This window comes from Myodes glareolus, chromosome 2, assembly GCF_982192425.1.
Source record: "Myodes glareolus chromosome 2, mMyoGla1.1, whole genome shotgun sequence".
In the NCBI taxonomy this organism is placed as follows: Eukaryota; Metazoa; Chordata; class Mammalia; order Rodentia; family Cricetidae; genus Myodes; species Myodes glareolus.
The window spans coordinates 43,014,685-43,034,505 of NC_142027.1; the positions used below are offsets into that span (position 1 = coordinate 43,014,685).

General features: G+C 38.3%; 1 pseudogene; it reads left to right on the plus strand.

Moving 5' to 3' along the window:
• Window positions 1–893: 893 nt before the first annotated feature.
• LOC148122949 (thymosin beta-4-like) lies at window positions 894–19,666 on the plus strand (annotated as a pseudogene).
• The last annotated feature ends 155 nt before the right edge of the window (window positions 19,667–19,821 follow it).

The window sequence follows — 19,821 nt, forward strand, 5'->3', positions numbered from 1 at the left end:
CTCACTCTTTTGGGACTCACCAGCTGAGTTAGACTGGCTGGGCAGCAAGCTCCAAGAAGCCCACCATCCCTGCCTTCCCAGAACTAGAATTACATTCACCATCCTAACCAGCCTTTGTCACAAGTTCTGGAGGTTGAACTCAGACCCCACGGTTTGTATTTTGGTGCCTAAACTATCTTCTCAACCACTCTACCACTAACTATTCTTAATCTAACAATTATAGTCTCGCAGCTTGAGTTACTTGATGGGTAAGTTGGGAATGAGTTGCGTTCAACTAGGTGACCAAAGTCCTTTGGAACTGTGACACGCTATTGTGTCGGTTTCATAACACTGTATATCACCTAAATGTTAATTCTGTCCTCGGGCAAAAATATCAAAGAACACAATAAAGTCTTACATGACTTCTCATCTGTGCTAATGGCCTGTAATTCTCATTGATTCTGAAAGGAGTTCTGCAGATGTGGGAGAAAGAACATAAATAATGTGTGCCTCTATGTAATGAAACTGAATGGCTGGGAACCAGCCAGACATAAAAAGAGTGACTTCACTTAAATTTCACGTTTATACCTGGTACTCAAACTAGCTATACCACAACAATTTCTGATCCAAATTTATTGGTGAGAATAATGTGTTTGGAAACTAGGGGTAGAATATTTATTTGTCTACAGAAGGTTAAAGACATAGATGCCACAGTTAACTTGCAAATCTTTGGCGTCTATAGGAAATTGATCAAAGTAGAAATATTTACTAGGTGTATTGGTCAACTTGCCATTGTTGTAGGAAAATACCTAAGAAAATAAAGTATAAAATATTTACTTGGGAGAATCAGTGGCAGGCTCTGAGTAGATCCACTCTCCTTGTTCTTGCGCCTTGCTCGGCTCCATCGGGCAACAATGTCTGACAAACCCGATATGCCTGAGATCGAAAAATTGCTAAGTCAAAACTGAAGAAAACAGAAACGCAAGAGAAAAATTCTCTGCTTTCCAAAGAAGCAATTGAACAGGAGTAGCAAGCTGGAAAACTGTAACGAGGCAAGCACAGCCAGTCTGCACTGTACATTCCAGAAGCTTTGCCTTCTTATTTTACTTCTTTTAGCTGCGTAACTTTGTAAGATGCAAAGAGATTTGATCAAGTTTAAATGACTGTACTGCCCCTTTCACATCAAAGAATCAGAACGACTGACCATGAAGGCCGCTCCCCTGCCTCTCCCACCCATCTGTAGGTCTGGCTGGCGGAGGGGGGGAAAGAACTTGCATGTTGGTGAAGGAAAAAGCTGGGTGGGAGGTGGTGAAATATAGTGTAAAAGTCAAGATGGCCCAAGGTATCCTGCAGGATGTAAGATGCAGTTTAATAAGAGTACCATTTTTTTTGTTCAAATGATTTTAATTATTGGGATGCACAATTTTAAATATGTAAATAAAAAGTTTTAAAACCTGAAGAAAAAGAGTTCCTTGGGCGTATAATTCCAGATGTGTAAATCCACAGCTGCATGGCTCCATTACTCTTAGAAAATAAGGAGATAACAATGCATGAAGCAAAGCTACACACCTGATGGCCTTAGAAGAGCAGAGAGAGATGAGGGCAGGAATAGTGAGAAGTGGGGGCAGGTCAAGCACAAAATCAGCCTTCAAAGCCACACCCCTGTAGCCTATGTTATACAACTAGATTCCATCTTCTAAAGTTCCTCCATCACAAAACAACCCCCCAGGGTATAAAACCACACATACATTAATTTATCCGTGGGGTCAGAGCCATCACAATCCAATCACCTTCTGATAGTCACACCTCTGAACTCCTTGTAATTAGGCACTCGGTCTTTAATACAAGAGCTTTTGTCTGGTATTCAAAATTGAAACTCTGAGCTTCAGGAACAATGTAGAAGAGGAGGCCGAAAAATTCCAAGAGCCAGATGATTGGGAAATTCACTATGAGACTGCATTTCTTGGTAATATCAGGAAACACACTCATAAAGTAAATGCATATACATATTTTCCTAAATATAACCTACTCGGTCTGTATAAAGTAACTTGTGTATACATGTTTCTCAGAGCTGAGCATTTAGGATTGGGAAACCAATGGTGTGCTCTTCCTTACAGAAAACTATTTATCCCATTCTCAGCATTCCTTCCTTGCCTGTAGTTATTTGGGTAGGTTGAGGCCTCTTAGCCTTTCCTAGAGGTGATCTTACAGAGAACCATGGAGGACAAAGTGCATCAAAAGTGTCCCTTCTTGATGGAAAGGGATTCAAATGTCGTATTCTTGAATAAATCACCCAATGGCTGTAGGTATGCTCGGGACTCACATAAAGAACTGAGGTCTCCTATGTGCCTCTGAACCAGGAGGCTGCCCTTAGCCTAGGATAATCTTTCAAACAAGGGAGCAGATGTGAACCAGCATCTTCAGCAGCTCTAGGCCAGGCAGACACCCCATTATATGAAATACCAACTCATCTTCTCAGTCCACAACAGCATCTTCTCTAGTCCACCCTTGTTCAGTTCAGTTCACTTCCCCTTTTCACAAATTTACTGCACGGAGGCTTCTCTAAGGCTGTGCTTGGTCAGGTTTTCCAGGAAGGTTTGCAAGAGAATTAGTGGGTTGAAATACTATCTGGGTGTTAAGTGTAGTTCTGAGATATACACCATCTTTCTGTCTCTTCTCTAGGGTTCCTCCCTATTCTCATTTTGGTAATATCTCATTTACCACTTTCATTGGCATTTACTAATTGCACAAACTAATGGGTTTCATTATGACATTTCATAGTCATATAAATATACTTTGATCATCTTTCTTCGCTTATTATCACAACATGACCCCCCCAATGTTCCCCTTTCTGTATCTCCAAACACTCCTTCTTTTGTTATTATATTGTTTTCTTTTAAAGTATCATTCTTATATGTATACATACATACATGTATGTAATTACAACCTGCTGAGTTCACTGTGTGTTTTTGTATGTATATGAGTTTTATTTTTAAATAGAATTTAGTTAAAATGTAATTATATGACTTTCCTCTTTCTTTTCCCTCCTCCAACCATCCCATGGCTCCAACTCCCTCTCAAATTATTGTCTCTTTTCTAGGACTGACTCCTTGTATTAGGTAACTAATTATTGGACTTATTCCTGGGGAAGACTAATTCTCCCTCTCCTGACAGTCATTAATTGCCTGTTGCTCTTCATCTATGGGTGTGACCTTATAAAATTTCTCCCATTTATGTTGGTATATCAATGGGTAATTTTACTGTGCAGGTCTTGTTTAGAAAATCATATTGTTCATGAGTTCAGCTTCTCTGTCCTACATAGAAAACAGCATCTCACAACAGACACCTCAGTCCTCTGGCTCTTAGATTTTTTCCAGCCCCTCTTCTACAATATTCCCTGAGCCTTGGGTGTAGGGGTTATCTTGTAGATGTATGAGTTAAAGTTGGACACCCAAATGCAGTTTCTCTCTGTGTTTAGAGCAATTATGACTTTCTGTGATGGTCTTTTCTTGCTGTAAAAGGAGGCTGCCCTTATCTGTCAATACAGGTAGAGGGATTTAGAATGAGAGCAGAAATAATACCGGTTTAGAAACGTGTCAGTAGTAGTTTCTCCTCTGGGTTCTGTGGCCTAACCAATCATGGGGAATTGGTTGAGTTCACAGTACCTGACATGAATTCTCTCCTATTGAGCAGGCCTTGAGTCTAATTAGATGACTATTGATGATCCCCAAGATGTAAGTGCCACATGGCATTGCACCTTTGCGGATCTCTTGCTATGCTGGCCATGGTGATTCACAAACTTCACAGTCACATAGGACTATGGATAGCTTTCTTCCTTGGAAGCTTGCATAGCACCTAACGTACTATGACAGCTAATTCTTAGAGAGGAAGGAGACTTCCGAGTCAGTCCCAGCTCTCTATCTCCAAGCCCTGTGTCCAAAGTGTGTGGTGTCTTCATCAACAGGGACTTACTTATACATTTTGGGAAGCAAGTAAGCACAATGGCAATAGCCTATATTGTTTTGAAATTCTCTAGAACATCCAGGACCAACAACTTTAAAGGAGGCTACTGGAATTTTTATTGGATAGACTATGGCTCGTTGGGGAATTATCATCACTAGTGGTGTAACTTCATTAAATATACATAATAATCAATATATTTATGTGCTTTTACAAACATACTTGATATCATTTATACTTCCTTCTCTCTTACCTTCTGTATTGCCTTCTTCTTTCCCTGGCTTTTCCCAGTTCACCCTTCATAATACCTGTGCTGTACTATGCCCTTAGGGTTAAATGTCCCTCAGTTTATGAATTGATAATGAAAATGTGATATGTGCATGTACGTACACACACACACACATACACACACACACACAATGGAATTCTATTTGTCAATTGAAAAAATAAAATAATGAAATTTCAAGGCTGTGGATGAGACTAGAGAGCATGCAGTGTGTGAGTTACCCCACACTCAGACAAATGTTGCACGTTCTTCTTTATTTGTGGTTTCTAGTTCTGAATATTTTTATGTGAGTACATGACCTGGAGTAATTGTAGAAGCAAGGAAATAAAGGAGGGATGGAAGTGAAGGAGAAGGAGCTCTAGAGAGAGGAAAAATGACTCATTGGTGTCCTATTCGCATTTCTGATTACCTAGACAGCTTGTCTAATGAAATGACACTGGCCTTCATTTTTAAGTAGTCAAAGTCCCAGATTAATAAGCCTTTATTACTTCCCTTGTAGATACATACACTTAACATTTGATGTGGAAAAACAAGAGATATCCTAGTGGATCATCTGAATGCCAAAAATATTCTTTCTTCCCATTATATAACAGCAACTTTAGCTCCTCATTCATAAACAGAGTCACAATTACCCCGTCCAACACAGCCCTTTCTTTTTTGGCCTGCAGCTTTGGTAATGAGCCCAGGTAGCAATGCTTATCTACAGTTTGAAGATAAATTGAATTTTTATTGCATTCACATTCCTTTCTGGGAACCAGTATCTACAGACACATAGATTTCTTAGCTGTAAAGTAATGGTGGGTTGGGTCACCCTTATTTATACCCTGTAGTCTCAAGATTCATTTAATCTCCCTACCAGGGCTCACACAACAAGAAATGGCCATCGATTGGTAAAAAGATCATATCTTTAAAATAAGTTTCTAATATTTGAAAATGTCACTGAATCCTCAAAGTTGCAAACTCAAAAAGTGATTCCATTGATTTATCAGATCAGCAGCTTCTAGAGAAGGCTGCAAGTGAGGGCCATTAGCAAGCAGCATACCCTTGAGCCAAAAACTGTGGGTACTAATCTACAAAGGAGAGCTTGGCAGTGAACCAACAGAGCTGGCTACAGGAAGACCAACAAAAATTGAAAATTGAGTCGATTCATATTCAGACCACCCAAAAGAGTGAGGATTTCTAGGAATTGAGGAAATTCTCAGAACAAAAATAAACATCAAATGCTTAGATTTTCAAAAATATAAAAAAGAAATGAGATTAAATCAGTAAAAGTGCTTTAAAAAGTAAATATTCTAAAATAATAAATTAGTCTTAGAAAATAGAAACGCGTGTAATAACTAATACACAAAATTCAATGAAGCACTTAGATGAACCAAGAACATTTCTCAAAACTACAATAAAAATTTAAACTAGGAAAGATGAAGCTGGGCTGTGGTGGCACATGCCTTTAATTCCAGCACTCGGGAGGTAGAGGCAGGCAGATGTCTGTGAGTTCCAGTCCAGACTGGTCTACAAAGTGAGTTCCAGGATAGCCAGAACTACACACAGAGAAACCCTATTTTCAAAAACAAAAATAGGAAAGATGGAACTATGAAAGTTCAAGATATTTCAGCATTTGATATATTTTCAAAAATCACACAAAATAAATGTGAAAAGAAAATAATTCAAGATTTCTTTAATTAAATTATGTCTCCACAGATGAAAGAATCCAGTATATGAGTACTCTATGAAAGGCCCTTTTGAGAACACATCATAACAACTATCTACAAGTGCCCAGGACAAAAATTTTCCAGAGAGCAAAGGGTATATACAAAAGAATGAGAATTATATTTAGATTCTTCAGTGTTACAAAGGGAGCTAAAACACAAAGGAAAATGTCTTTCCATTTTTGAGAGACTGTTTTCAACTTAGAATTCCATATCTAGGTAAACTGTCAGTTAAGGATGAGGGAAAAGTAAAATTTACCCCATTTCATTCATTGGAAAGCTAAGAAGATGTTCTCCAAAGGAGAAGGAAAAGATCTAGGACACATGGCAGTTAACACACAAAGATTGGTAGGGAAGGGGTGGGATGCCCAGGAGGGGGAATATAAGAGAGAGCAGGAAACTGAGAACATTCTAAATGTATTATATACATTTATAAAATTGTCAAAGAGCAAAGTTAATTACCTTCAAAAAGAAAGGCTACCAGACAATGAATGTAAAGGCAAAGGCCAGCATAAGAGCTGTGCAAAGTACTTGAAGTAGACCAGAATGGAGCAGGACAGAGACTCAAAGGGCAAAGTCTCAGAGGGAAAAATGAATAAATTAGCCAAATGCCTGAACATCTGAGGAAAGAATACTGGTGTATGTATGACCATTGTGACAGAGAACATGGGAAATAGCAAAGTGTTCATTAGATCTAAGAATTTTCTGTTGATGCCTCTAGTCTTTTAAGCAGAGGTTTATGTCATCCCACAAAAGAGATAATTTGACTTCTTCTTTTCCTGCTTGTGTCCCTTTTCTTTTTCTCTTTCTGTAGCTTAGACTCAAAGCGTTATGTTGAGTAAGATCAGAGAATGGGAACATTTGTTTTGATCCTAATTGTAGAGGCAATGCTTTCAACTTTTCCTTATTAATTATGATGTTAAGCATAGTGGTGTAGAAGGTCCTTTTGTATTTGTGTTGCTTTTATTGGTTGAATAAAGAAACTGCCTTGGTCTTTTGATAGGGAAGAGCTTAGGTAAGCGGAGAAGACAGAACTGAATTCTGGGAAGAAGAGAGAAGAGTGAGAGAGCTGCCATGGAGCCGCCAGGTCAGACACGCTGAATCTTTCCCGGTAAGTCATGACCTCATGGTGACATACAGATTATTAGAAATGGGTTAAATCAAGATGTGAGAGTTAGTCAATAAGAGGCTAGAAATAATAGGCCAGGCAGTAATTTAATTAATACAATTTCTGTGTGGTTATTTCAGGGGTTAAGCTAGCTGGGCGGTAGGATGCGGCCTGCTCCTCCATAAACAGCATAGTTTTGTCCTATGTAGTCTTTATTATGTCCATGTAGGTTCCATTTATTCCTAATTTCTTCAGTGATTTTATCGTCAAAGAATGTTGAGCTATGTTAAAAGCCTTCTATGCATCTATTTAGATTATCATGTGATTTCTGCCCTTAACTCTATCTCTGTACAGATTTCACATATTAATTTGCATATGTTGAGTCATCCTTCCAATGAAACTAAACTGAATTCTTTTGGGGAAAATTTTTTGTCTATGTTCATTGAGAAGTGTGGTTTACGGTTTTCCATAGCACAAATTCTAATTGGTCTTAATAATAAAAACCAGAGTCAAATATTAGGGTGTGAAAGCTGAAAGATCAGAGAAGCAGAGCAGCCAGCCACTAGTTCTTACTCTATAAAATTCTCAGACAGAATGGGGTGTCTTGCCTCTACAAGTCCTCAGACTGAATGTTCCCAGCTCCTGTCTTCTGCCTCTTTATATTCCTCTCACCACCCAGTCATATCATTCCTGTCTCTATCTTCATAATGCTGGCATTAAAGGTGTGTGCCACCACTGCCTGGCCTCTGTGGCTAACTAGTGTGCTTAGCTCCACACTCTGATCTTCAGGCAAGCTTAGTTGTTACAGCACAAACAAATTGTCACCACAGTTTTCTTTTTTGTTGTGTCCTTATCTGATTTGGGTATCAAGGTAATGCTGACCTCTTAGAATAAGTTTATTAGCTTTTCTTCTCTTTGTGCTTAGTAGAGCAGTTTGAGGAGCTTTGATGCTAGCTTTTCTCCGAATATTTGGTGGAATTCAGCAGTGATTTCCCTCATTATAAAAACTTTCTTTGTTAGGAGACTGTTTGTTATGAATCTGCTTAATTGTTTATGTCTTTCTAAATTGTTCCTGTTCATGTGTGTCTAAGAATTAACTCACGTCTTGCTTTTCCATTTGCAAGAATATAAGTTTTCAAGGATTCTACTAATGATCTTCTGGATTTCACTGGAATCTTTATTATATTCACTTTTTCGTTTCTAGAAGTATTAATTTTGGTTTTCTCTCTCATTGGTTAGATTGGCTAGGGATTTTTAATCCTATTTATTTTATCAAAAAAAAGACACTTCAGTTAATTCTATGTACTCTTTTTATATTCCATTTAATTATCTACGACCTGATTTCTCTCTCTCTCTCTCTCTCTCTCTCTCTCTCTCTCTCTCTCTCTGTCTCTCTATCTCTCTGCTATATTATGTGATCTAGTGCTTTTGGTTTGCCTAGATCTTGTTTTTCTAAGAGCTTAAGGCCTATTAATTGGATTATTTTACATTTTTCTATTTGTTATGTAAATACTCATAGCTGTGAACTTTTCTCTTAGAATTAACTATTCTCCAAAGATTCTGGTAAATTGTACTTTGATTTTTATTTGATTCTAGAATTTTTTAAATATCTTTTCTGGTTCCTATATTCATCAACCATTAAAAAAAATAAAATGAGAAAACAGTAGAGTTTGTCATTTTGCCTTTTTATAACCAATTATACTTCAAGAAACCCCTATTATAGCAGAGTACAGTTCTAGATATATTTAGTACATGTGAAACTATTCCCCAATGCTTGTTTTAGAAAGTTATGAACACATAACAATGGCTGGCTACCTTCCATGTGTGTAATTACATACTTATACTACACAGCTGTCTTGTTCTAGTTTAATTTTCCATTACTGAGATAAATAGCATGACCAAAGCAACTTGGAGAAAGAAAAGTTTTAATTCATTGCACCTTAAAGTCTCTCATGAAGGAAAGTCAGGGAAGAAACTCAAGGTAGGAACTTGGATGCAGGAACTAAAGCAGAGGCCACAGAGGATCATTCCGTACTGACTTGCTCCTCATGGCTTGTTCAGTCTGCTTTCTTCTACAACTCAGAACATCTGCCCAGGATTGACACTGCCCACAGTGAGCTGAGTCCTCCCACATCAATCATTAATCAAGAAAATACTCCCATGAATTTTCTTAAAGGGCAATCTGATGGAGCCAATTCCTAAATTGGCATTCTCTTTATCCAGATGATTCTGGCTTATGTCAAAATGTTAAAAAAAAAAAATAACCAGCACATTCCTTAAATGGGACTTTAGGAAAACTTTGACATTGTTTTGAGAATCCAGAGAACATATTTACTTCTAAACCAAACAGCTGCTGATCTCATGTACATTGTTTGTTTACCGTGTATCTTGAACAGCGACTGTAAAGATAATTGTTCTATATCTCATGTGAGGAACTATGGTCAGAGTCTTCAACTCATCGACCTAGGGATTTCACAATTTTCTAACATTCTTAAGATGTCTTTGTTTCTACAGAATGGTCTAGCCTTCCCTGAATGACTCAGTTCTCTAATGTGCAAGTTGAAAATGAAAATAGTTAATAATTGTCTTTTACCTAAAATGTGCTTAGCCACAAAAAACTGTATAATAGTGTCAGATAGGCAGGTTTTGGACAGATGATAATTAATAATTCCTGAAATCCAGGCTGATCCTGATGATATGTAATAGAAGAAGAAAATCACAAGTGGGAAAAGAATACATTGGATTATGATAGAACTGTGGAAAAAAAAAGAAAAAAACTAAAACCGGGGTGGTGGTAGTTTATATATAATATCAAGACGTGGAAGTCATCTTCATCTGAGATCTAAGAGATAAGATTAATTACCAAGGTCAAAATAGAGGACATACAATGCCAGAGATGTGAAGGCAAGTTGGGAAAGATCCAAAAACCATGGCTGGGTGGAAAATGATTAGTTTTCTGTTGCTATTTCATCAAATAACCAACACAAATTTATTATCTTTTAGATCTGTAAATCTACATTGAATATTGCTTCTGGCTGTCTAAAATTAAGGCATCATCAGGCTAATAGGGTTCTAGAATCTCTAAGGAATAATTCACTGCCTTGTCTTTTCCAGTTAATATAAACTGACTGCATCACTCAGTAGATGAAGCCCTTTCACAAAGCAAGTGAAGAAGCATCTCTCTGTTCCTTATCCACTTCTGAAATCTCTTTCTCTAACTACACTTTTACATCATGACCATTGAGTTAACCTAGGATAAAAATCCCTGTCTTAATGTCAAAGTGCAATGTTTTTTTTTTGTTTTTTTGTTTTTTGTTTTGGTGGTGGTGGTGGGGTTTTTTTCTACATAAAATAATATGTCTTCAATGATGAGGACCATTACTCTTCCTACCACTATATCCAAGTATTAAAAATTATAAAGATGGTCAAGTCATAAATAATTAAGTTGGTAGCAAACAGGAGAATGTCTTCATTCTAATATATTCTGAACTATTGGAGGCTATGTTTATGTAAAGTTGCTTTTATCCTGATAATCTGAAAATGTCCTTGTTTATAAGAATTTCTTTTATGAGATAAAGAGGTGAATGACAGGCAGATAGATACATGCTAGAATATATGTATCTTATGAATGTAAGGTTCTTAGAATGCGAGACTCTTAAGTAAGTTGTAAGAAATTGTTTTAAGACTTTGCTGGTAGAAGAACTATTGGCCAGTTGTTTTTCTGAAAAACAAAGTAGAAGAAAGGATTGGTCTACTTTGTTATAGGAGAGTGTGAGCATTTGTGCATGAGTTTTTATCTATTAAGAAATCTAACTAGGTAAGGCCACGTTCTACCTGTTAAACAACTATTTAAAAGGGGAAGCTTTAGGCCTGTGCTGTGTGGGTGTGCTGCTTCTTATTTCATGGACTCAGTGTGCTCCAGTGAAATCTGAAGAAGTATAATAATTCACAACTTCTACAAGAAACACCCGATGAAATTTCTTCCTGGCTTTTGCACAGTGGTGGCAATGGCTGTAATCCAAAACATAAACAAAAACTCATATGGAAGCAACAAACACACTTAAAATAAAACTTATATTATTCCCCAGTCCAAAGAACTTCTTAGTCTAGGACTTCGTAGTTTATTTATACTACTGAGTAACTCTACCCAGTGAATACAAAGCACAGATGAGTACAAAAGGCTGCATTTATGTAGTCTAATGATTCCCATATATGGATAATAGATGTGCATGCCAAGAAGTTTGGCAGTTCCTTTTTGGAAATTGACATTAATGAAAGGGTGGCAAGGGAAGAGCATACATAGTCAGTTTTATGATAGCCCAGACATTTATATACTCATCTCCAGGAAATCAAGCCATTCCTTCTTCATTACCCATATACTATAAACCAACATAAAATAATGGGCAAGCTTCCACAAGTTAGATTTTCTAAAAATATTCTTATGATACAAATAGAACCACAGTAGCAAGCCCTACTAATCCAATGTGAGAGCTGAAAAAAAATGGCACAAGTCTTAAACCCCTTGACTTGTACATCTTGCTCTAAGGACTTGACACAATATGGTAAGCCAGAAATGAAAAACAATCAATTGGCCTGCCACTAGAATTACAGGTTCTTCTGAGCCTTGGTGTTGAGTTGAGACTTCTACTAATAGACACTATCTCTGGCTAAACTTAAAACTTATGCTGACATCCCCTACCACCCAGATAAGCTTCTTTACTGCACAAATATACCAAATGCAAGATGAAACTAAATTTGAAATTCTCATTGGGTTTCCCTCTTTCTTGCCAAGATCCAAAGAGTAGATAATGTGAAGTGGAAGGAAAAAGATACACATGTTGACTCTTAACTTGTCCTAACAAATCAAGTTTCCACCTGATTTCTGTAGTTGTGCTCCTTGAGACATGAATAATTCAGCATCCCAAGAATCCTCAGTCCAGTGCTTTATATTGCTCGTTAAGTGTTTCCGTCAAACTGACCCTAATTCTATAGCCAGATTTCAGAAAAGATCTGGATAACATCAGGGTCTCAGTCTGATTTGGGCACATCATCCCACCCCAATGGACTCTCTTTTGGTGTCAGAGCAGCTGCTTCAATGTATTGTATTGCTTAATGCTTACAATTGCTGAGAGATTATTATTTTATTTATCTACCTCATTCTTATGTCAAGCTTAACGACCCAATCTGACACTTAAAGGCATCAATCTGTACCACTCAATGACATCAGGAACTGAATCTCTTTAGTACCAGTCACTACCTTTCCATGTAAAGTATGAGGGTAAAGAGAAATTTCTAAATGATCCCCAATGAGTTTCCATTACAAATATGTACATGATATTGATCTTTGGATGAGATGCTTTGATTGAATTTCAGTAAGGACTCCTTTTCACCAGATTCCATTATGGACCAACATTGCATCTGTTTATTTAGTTCAGATAAAGGTATTGGCACTTTGCACTGAGTCAAACCAACTAAGACATATCTCTTTCCAAGTGGGACTAAGGTATCTAGAATCATTAAGCCATCACCACACACCTTAGAAATGTTTCCTCTGGTAGAAGTGCTACAGAGAAGAAAATGTCTGCAAAATAAGAAATGGAGAAAAACTCGACTCCATGATTACAAATATTCTCCAGCCACAGCTCTATGTGTTCTCTTCCACAGAACTAAGTTCTTTCTAGCATTAAAGAAGTATTGCATAGTTAGTTCCTTTCTCCCAAGTTGGAAAATAATAATTAAACTACACTAAGTATAGCTAATGAGAATAAAATGAGACAAAACTCATGAAGATATTTTGCGAAGCCTCAAAATATTTATAGAAAAGCAATGTTCAGACTTGTGATCACCCTATTATGGCAGGTTTTTTTCTCTCATGGGATTTCCCAGATTAGATATTTCATTGTACCCATGTTGTAAAAGGAGCAAGCAGGCTGCTTTTGATCCCGCCTCGCTCCCAGCCACCCGGCTAGCTTTAACCAAAATAATTACATGGAAACTGTATTTATTTAAACACTGCTTAGCCCATTATTTCTAGCCTCTTGTTGGCTAACTCTCACATATTAGTTTAACTCATCTCCATTAATTGTCACTTGACTATGGCTTACCGGCATGAGTCTAACCAGCATCTGACTTGGAGAGGAGAGCCATGGCATCTGCCTGACTCTGTTTTCTTTCTCCCAGCACTCTGTCCAGTCTACTCCATCTATTTAAATTCTGCCCTATCAGAAAGTCAAGGCAGTTTCTTTATTTGACCAATGAAAGCAACACATAGAAAGAAGACCCTCCTACATCACACCCACTCTGTGAGAAATCCTTTGGCAAGCTGGCAGAGTATGGGGTTTTTTTTTAAATCAATAACCTTAGGAGGAGAAAATAAATATAATATCTACCTTTCAGAATCTGAAAAGACACATTGTCAAGTCAAAGCATGGCATAGTTGCATTGGTGCAGAGACAGCTAATAGATCCACAATACCACTCCTATGCCTAAGGCTCAAGGAACATTATGAAGAATAGCTGGAAGATTGTAAGAGTCAGAGGGCTAGTATGTCTGCTTCAAGATAACATCTATAAACAACAGGGCCGGGTTGCCATAAAATCCTAACAGTATTATCATCTACATGAGACCAACACACAAGGACACCATTTGACAGCACTGGAAGGATGGGGTAAATTTCCCAAGGCCCCAACCTCTAAATGAAGAGCCATCGATTAAATAATGGCTGCTTAGAAAGGAAGAATCAGTCTTCTCTAGGAACAAGGCCAATAGTAGGCTATCCAATCCCAAGTGGTCAACCCGAAAAACACACACATACATATACACAAAAGCAAAAGCAGGTTGTAATTACATATACATATGTATATTTACATATATAGTAATTAAAGAAGAAACATTTATAAATTAGAGGCTGGGTTAAGGGGAGGAGAGGAGGGAAATGATGTAAATACAGTACACACATATGAAATTTTCAAAAGATAAATTAAATGTTTTAAAAGAAATCTACTTAATTTTAATGATGCAGAAATTCTGGAACACAAATGGATATAAAATACACTTCTGCATAACATCTCTTGATATGCCAGAAATGGAGTTGCACAGAACATCATCATTATCCAGAAGAAATAGAAAATTTGATGTTCATCTCAATGAAGCACTCATTACAGCAGGCTAGGTCCATCTCCTCTTCAGTCCCTAAATTCTTGCTTCTTACCAACAATATAAAGGAGAAACCTTTACTTTATGAGTAAACCCACTCACAATGGTTTCATCTTTTAAAATTATGACCCCTCATTTAATTTTGAGACCCCCCTAAAATGTCCATATTAAGGACTAAAAAAGATGTCTCAAATACTCACTATTTACTATTTTTAGACATATGCCTATATTTTGTTTTCCATTAAAAGAATAAAGAATACCACATTCCAGAATTTTTTTTAAAGTGTACTGTGCAGAGGCTCAAAAAGGAACAAATCACCAAATATGTATTAGTGCTGTTGATGTTGTGCCAATGTTTTGACTTCCACAGTTTCTGGGTTTCAAGGAGTTTGTGGTCCCCGTAACTGTGCCAGTTAGGAATGCTATCTTCAAAAGAAAGGAAAGGGAAAGTATGCAAATCAAGACAAAACTAGTATTCAGTTATGCAAAGATATCATCAGAAGTGTCCCCACAAATAAGAATAGTCCTGGTCCAGTCACAGAGAAAGTGGGGAATAGAGGGTCTCCTCTCTTCCTGAACAGTGTTCTTACTGACCAGATGCAATCCCAGTACTCACCTGAAGCTCTTCAACAGGTCTAGCACAGACAATCAAATAAAAATGAAATTCTGGCAGGATGTACAAATAAAAGGCCAATTAAATAGAAAACTCAATAAACTAATAAGATATAATGCAGAGGTAAATGAACATTTTTTAAAAAGATGAAACCAAGAGAAAGTAACTTTAACTCCTTTTGTAAAATCTAATAGAAGCAAAGCTAGGGTTTCACGGTATCTACCTTTTTTCCCACAACCGTTGGATTAATTAACTAAAATTATTCATTAAGGAAAGTCTAGAAGGCTATACTTAAAAAAATTCTCATATTTTAAGTAGATTCCAAGACAGCACATAACAAAACAGAGCTCTATCTCCTTTTTGTGTGAAAGAGTTTGACCTTTTCACTTTTGATGGACAGCAGCAGCAGCAGCATCCCTGACCTATACTGCTGTACTCCCAGTGTATGACCCCACAGGAGAATTCCCATGCAGAAAGTTATTGAAGAAACAGAAAAGGTCGTAAGTACTTCAGAAGACACTTGTTACAAAGAAGGTAAGATCCAGAGAAAGGTCCAAAAGCCTTAATAAAATTCTAGTAGTTTATTATGCTGTAATTTAGTCCAAAGTAAAAATGGAAGTCAGGATTGGGGTTGTAGCCCAAGGTAGAGAGCTTGCCTAACATGTGCAGGGCCTTGGCTTTAACTCTAATTATCACAGAAGGGGGAACAATATGATTTTCTTAATCAAATTAGTAAAAGAGTACAGCACTTGGACGAGGGAAGAGTTTACAGGGAGATTGGGATAGATTCTTGAGTCATAACGCAGATTTATTTGGCTATCAAGTACATCTGGCACAGTGGGGAGACTTTTCAGAGCACAGGCATCTATATGATGCCATTATATTTCTCTCAGCTGAAGAAGTACCATGTGACTCCAAGGAAAAGAGTTAAAAAACTAATGATTATGTCTGGGAGACTTCTGCCGAGCTGTGAAACTCAGAAAGGCAATGCTCCTGGTTACGTGACAGTGGCATAACCTCACCTTCTAGGATTCTAAGCCTTGAATACAGATGGAGTTTGCCGCTTGGATGCTTCCCCTTGTAGCAAACCTTAGGATGGTGGATTATAAACCTATGTCAATGCCTAAAAGCCAGCCTGTGTGTCACTGAATGTTGCTTGACATCATAGGGTATCCACAGGCCAGATGTAAGAAGTGTGCATGCATATCACGACAGAAACCTTAAAGGGTGTGTGGCTAAGCATCTTCATTTTATATTAATGGAAACTATTTTCAAGCATGGTTAAAACTCTACTACCACATTCTCATTACCAAGGCAAGACCTGAACCGCAGATTTTCTATCTTGTTATTGGGGGCTGTTTACAAAGCCAGCGGGAGCTTGAGGAGGTCATCTGTGGGATCTCTCATGTCAGTCAGCTCTATTCTCTGAGCCAACAAGAAAATGGTGACTCATAAAATCCAGCAGCCTTTAGGAATAAATGAGAAGCGTGCTTTTCTTCTGTGCAGTAAATGTATTTCTGATCTTTGCAAATAAAAACCTATCTTAAATACGTACGAAAGCTGAAAGTTTAAGGGCCTTACTGACCAGATTCTCATTTGTTGGTGCTTAGCACAGATGTGATAGATAGAAAGTAAATTTCTCTACTTGAAATTGAAAGACTTGTTTCCAGAAAAAAGAAAAAAAAAAGAACCTGTCTGTGACCCTAGCTTATACCAAAAACCAATCTCATCTGCATTTTAAGCACTTAGGAATGACAGGAGTTATAGGAACTTGAAATTCACCAGGGGAAATCTATACACATAACTGAAAGTCAGCTATGTGAGAATGCAGGCATGGATATGCAGCTTCACAGCTGCAGTCCATTGCTTTCCAAGCAGAAATCCTGGAAAAGTAAAGGAGCTCATACATGTTGGCGGATAACTTAGCCGGGCTCCTCTGACCAGTGGAGTAGACACCCTTACATTAACCTCACAGACGCACCATGTCCTGGTTGTGGTCCAGAGCAGTCTCACCTGTTTCGTCTCCTTCTTGCAACTACACAGAGCACAATAAATAATAGGGCTGGAGCAACCACTGTTTCGGCCACCTTGCACAAGGCTCCATAGCTACAAAACACAGGTATGTGGTTTTCTCCCTAAGTGTGCAGTGTCTCAGGACACATGGCTACACATAGGTACATATTCATCTGTAAAGTTACAGTAAATAACCTATATTCAAAGAAAAATAAAAACCCTAGTAACTCTTCAAAAGTCCAGTGACTCTGTATGGTCTACAAAGCAGTTTAAACAAATGATGTAACATTGAAGGCCTTCCACCCACTGATCTCATCACCGCTTTACACTACTTAACCTCGTTGTTCTACTACAGCCCTGCTCCAAAATCCTGACAGTTTGTTCATCGTGTTCTGAATATGTGTGCCTTTTTCAGATTGTAAGACACGCCCCCCACACACACTTGCGTGGAAAACACTTCTATTCAACGCCTTCTATCCAAATGCTACTTGCTAAGGCTCAGCTAAATGCTGCCTTATCTCACAAGTCTCTACTACTCAATTGCCAGGATTGCATGCTTTTTCCTCTCTCTGTGACAACAAATCTACACTCTCATTTTCCTTTGCTCTAAATACCTCACGCTCCCAGATATCCATTCCTAAGGTGTGTGTGTGTGTGTGTGTGAGTGTGAGTGTGTGAGAGAGAGAGATCATTAAATTATCCTCACACACAACATGTTGGAAAAGATTTACATTCACCAAGGACTTGCAGATATGGTAATTGTGGGTAGCTGTTAGTACGTCCACGTGATGGCAATTTCAGGACAGTTAGCATGTTGTTGTTAGATCCTTTTTCTTTCACCAAAGGTCCCATTTCAAGCCTCAGTCCCTTTGGAGAGATTCTAGGAAAAGCACTCTGAGAGTCTGCCCTGAGATCCATTCCTGGATTCACAACTTGTTGTCCACATCTGCTACTGAATCAGATTCGGGCAAGTGCGAACTGGAGAAATGAACTAATCGTTGGCACCATCCAAACAAAATGAAAGGAGCGCCTCTGCTATGTTGGCTGGATATTCAGGTTCAAAATAATGGGGTACCGGCTGAAAGGGGGAAAGAAAACTCCAGTCTGTGACTGTATATCACCTTATGTGCGCCTCTTGTCGCCTCCCCCAACACCTTCTTTCTCACAACTACGCCATGGAACTGGAATGTGTGAGGGGCATTAAAGGATTATTTTCTATAATCCTCTGAGAATATTTGCTAACACATTTTACCACCCAGACCCTCTTCTAGTCCTTTTTTCGGTTTTGTTTTGTTTTGTTTTCTCAGAATAATTTCCTTACGATGTTAAAGACTCTTAAGAAGTGACGCCATGCCTCTAAAATCATATTTGGTTTCACGGCTCAGCCCCAGAACAGATAAAGTCATCTTACTCCCAATTCTGGTAACAAAGGTTATTCGCTTCATAGACTTTACTAAAAGGATTTGGACACATCCTTAAAAGATACAGGATTTAGGGAGAAAAACTGCATCAAAAACAGGAAAAAGAGGTAACAACTAAACACCAAATGGACAAACGAGTTCATGTGAAAGTTTTAGCTTTCTCATTCTTCATTAACTCATTAAATAGACAACTACTGCTCATTGTCCTTACATCCATGCTCATTAGAATAATTTATTCAGTTAATCTGGGTGACATTTATCGAGCATTTCTGTTTTGCCAACTAATAAACCAGTAAGTATAGCTTGTTGCACCCGAAGAGCTTTCTGAATAAAGCTGGATAGGAGGTCCAGGAACAAAAAAAAATCATAAATGTTGAGGCTAGTAAGCAATATGACAAACTTGATGAATGTATCTCATTAAATATCTGATTCGATGTCAAATTTGCATCTTGATGAGAATTCAAAGTGTTAACATTTCATGTATCCTTGATCGTCCTCTTCCTCTGAATCACATCAGATTGTACTCATTGACTTCCAAGTGTATCCACTTGGGTTGAGCTTGGAATTCTTACCAAAGGAATCATCAGTTGAGGCTTTGAGCTCTCCAGGCAGACCGATGGGAATAAGTCTGTAAAAAACTAAGTGCAGTGTAAACTTAGCGCATGTGGCGGCAGGTAATATTATTATTCCAGTGGCACACACCGGTATTTTCTTAATAGATTCTTTTAAAATTCTTTCTTACACTATGGACCTTATCTAGGCCGGTGGCTCTTAACGGAGAGAAGATTTTTGCCCCCCCACCTCCCCCGCCCCGGAATCATATAGTTAAAGTCCTAAGCCATTTTTATTTTGTTTTGTTTTCACACCTGGCTGGAGGAGACTGCAGGGCAGGTGAGTGGTCCGGCAGCATCCTGTGAGAAGAGGTTTAAGGAACTTAGTGCTGAACACTCTGTTATTCGCTGGAGAGGTCGGCAGGACCACAAGTCATAAGCTCCCCGCGCGCGCATTGAGAAGTGCAGGAGTTTGTAAACTCCATAGCTGTGGCTCGACCTGTTGCTAGCTTGAGCTCACTAGAAAATAAGAGAGAAAACAGCACAGCATGGAACAGACCCTTCCCCTGGAAATCCGGGTGAACACTGGTCTCAAATATGTGTGCGGGTTCCTCCAGGCAATCTATCTGAGTGCTTATATCTAAGTCTAAAGTTCTCTTTTAAAATGCTTTGATTCCTTTGGTGGAAAAAAAAAAATCGAATTTGGGCTGGGAAGTGAGTCACCGCTCAGCAGCGAAAGGACCTTGTTTTTCTTTCTCTGAATATATTTCTTAATAACTTCAGCATGACCCTTCGCACTTGCTGGTTAAATCCTCTCGATGCCTACAACAAGCGGAGAAAGAGCTATGACACCGTTTTTTCAATGGCTACCTAGGAGAGTTTTTTAAATATTGAAAGTAACCAGAGGCCAACGAGCCCCGGCATCTATGTTACATAAGCAGATGCTGAAGGGACGAGCTGGTGCGGAGCTGTCTCTGCAGATGGACCTCACAGCTGCGCCAGTCTCGGGAGCGGCCTGGATGCAGCACA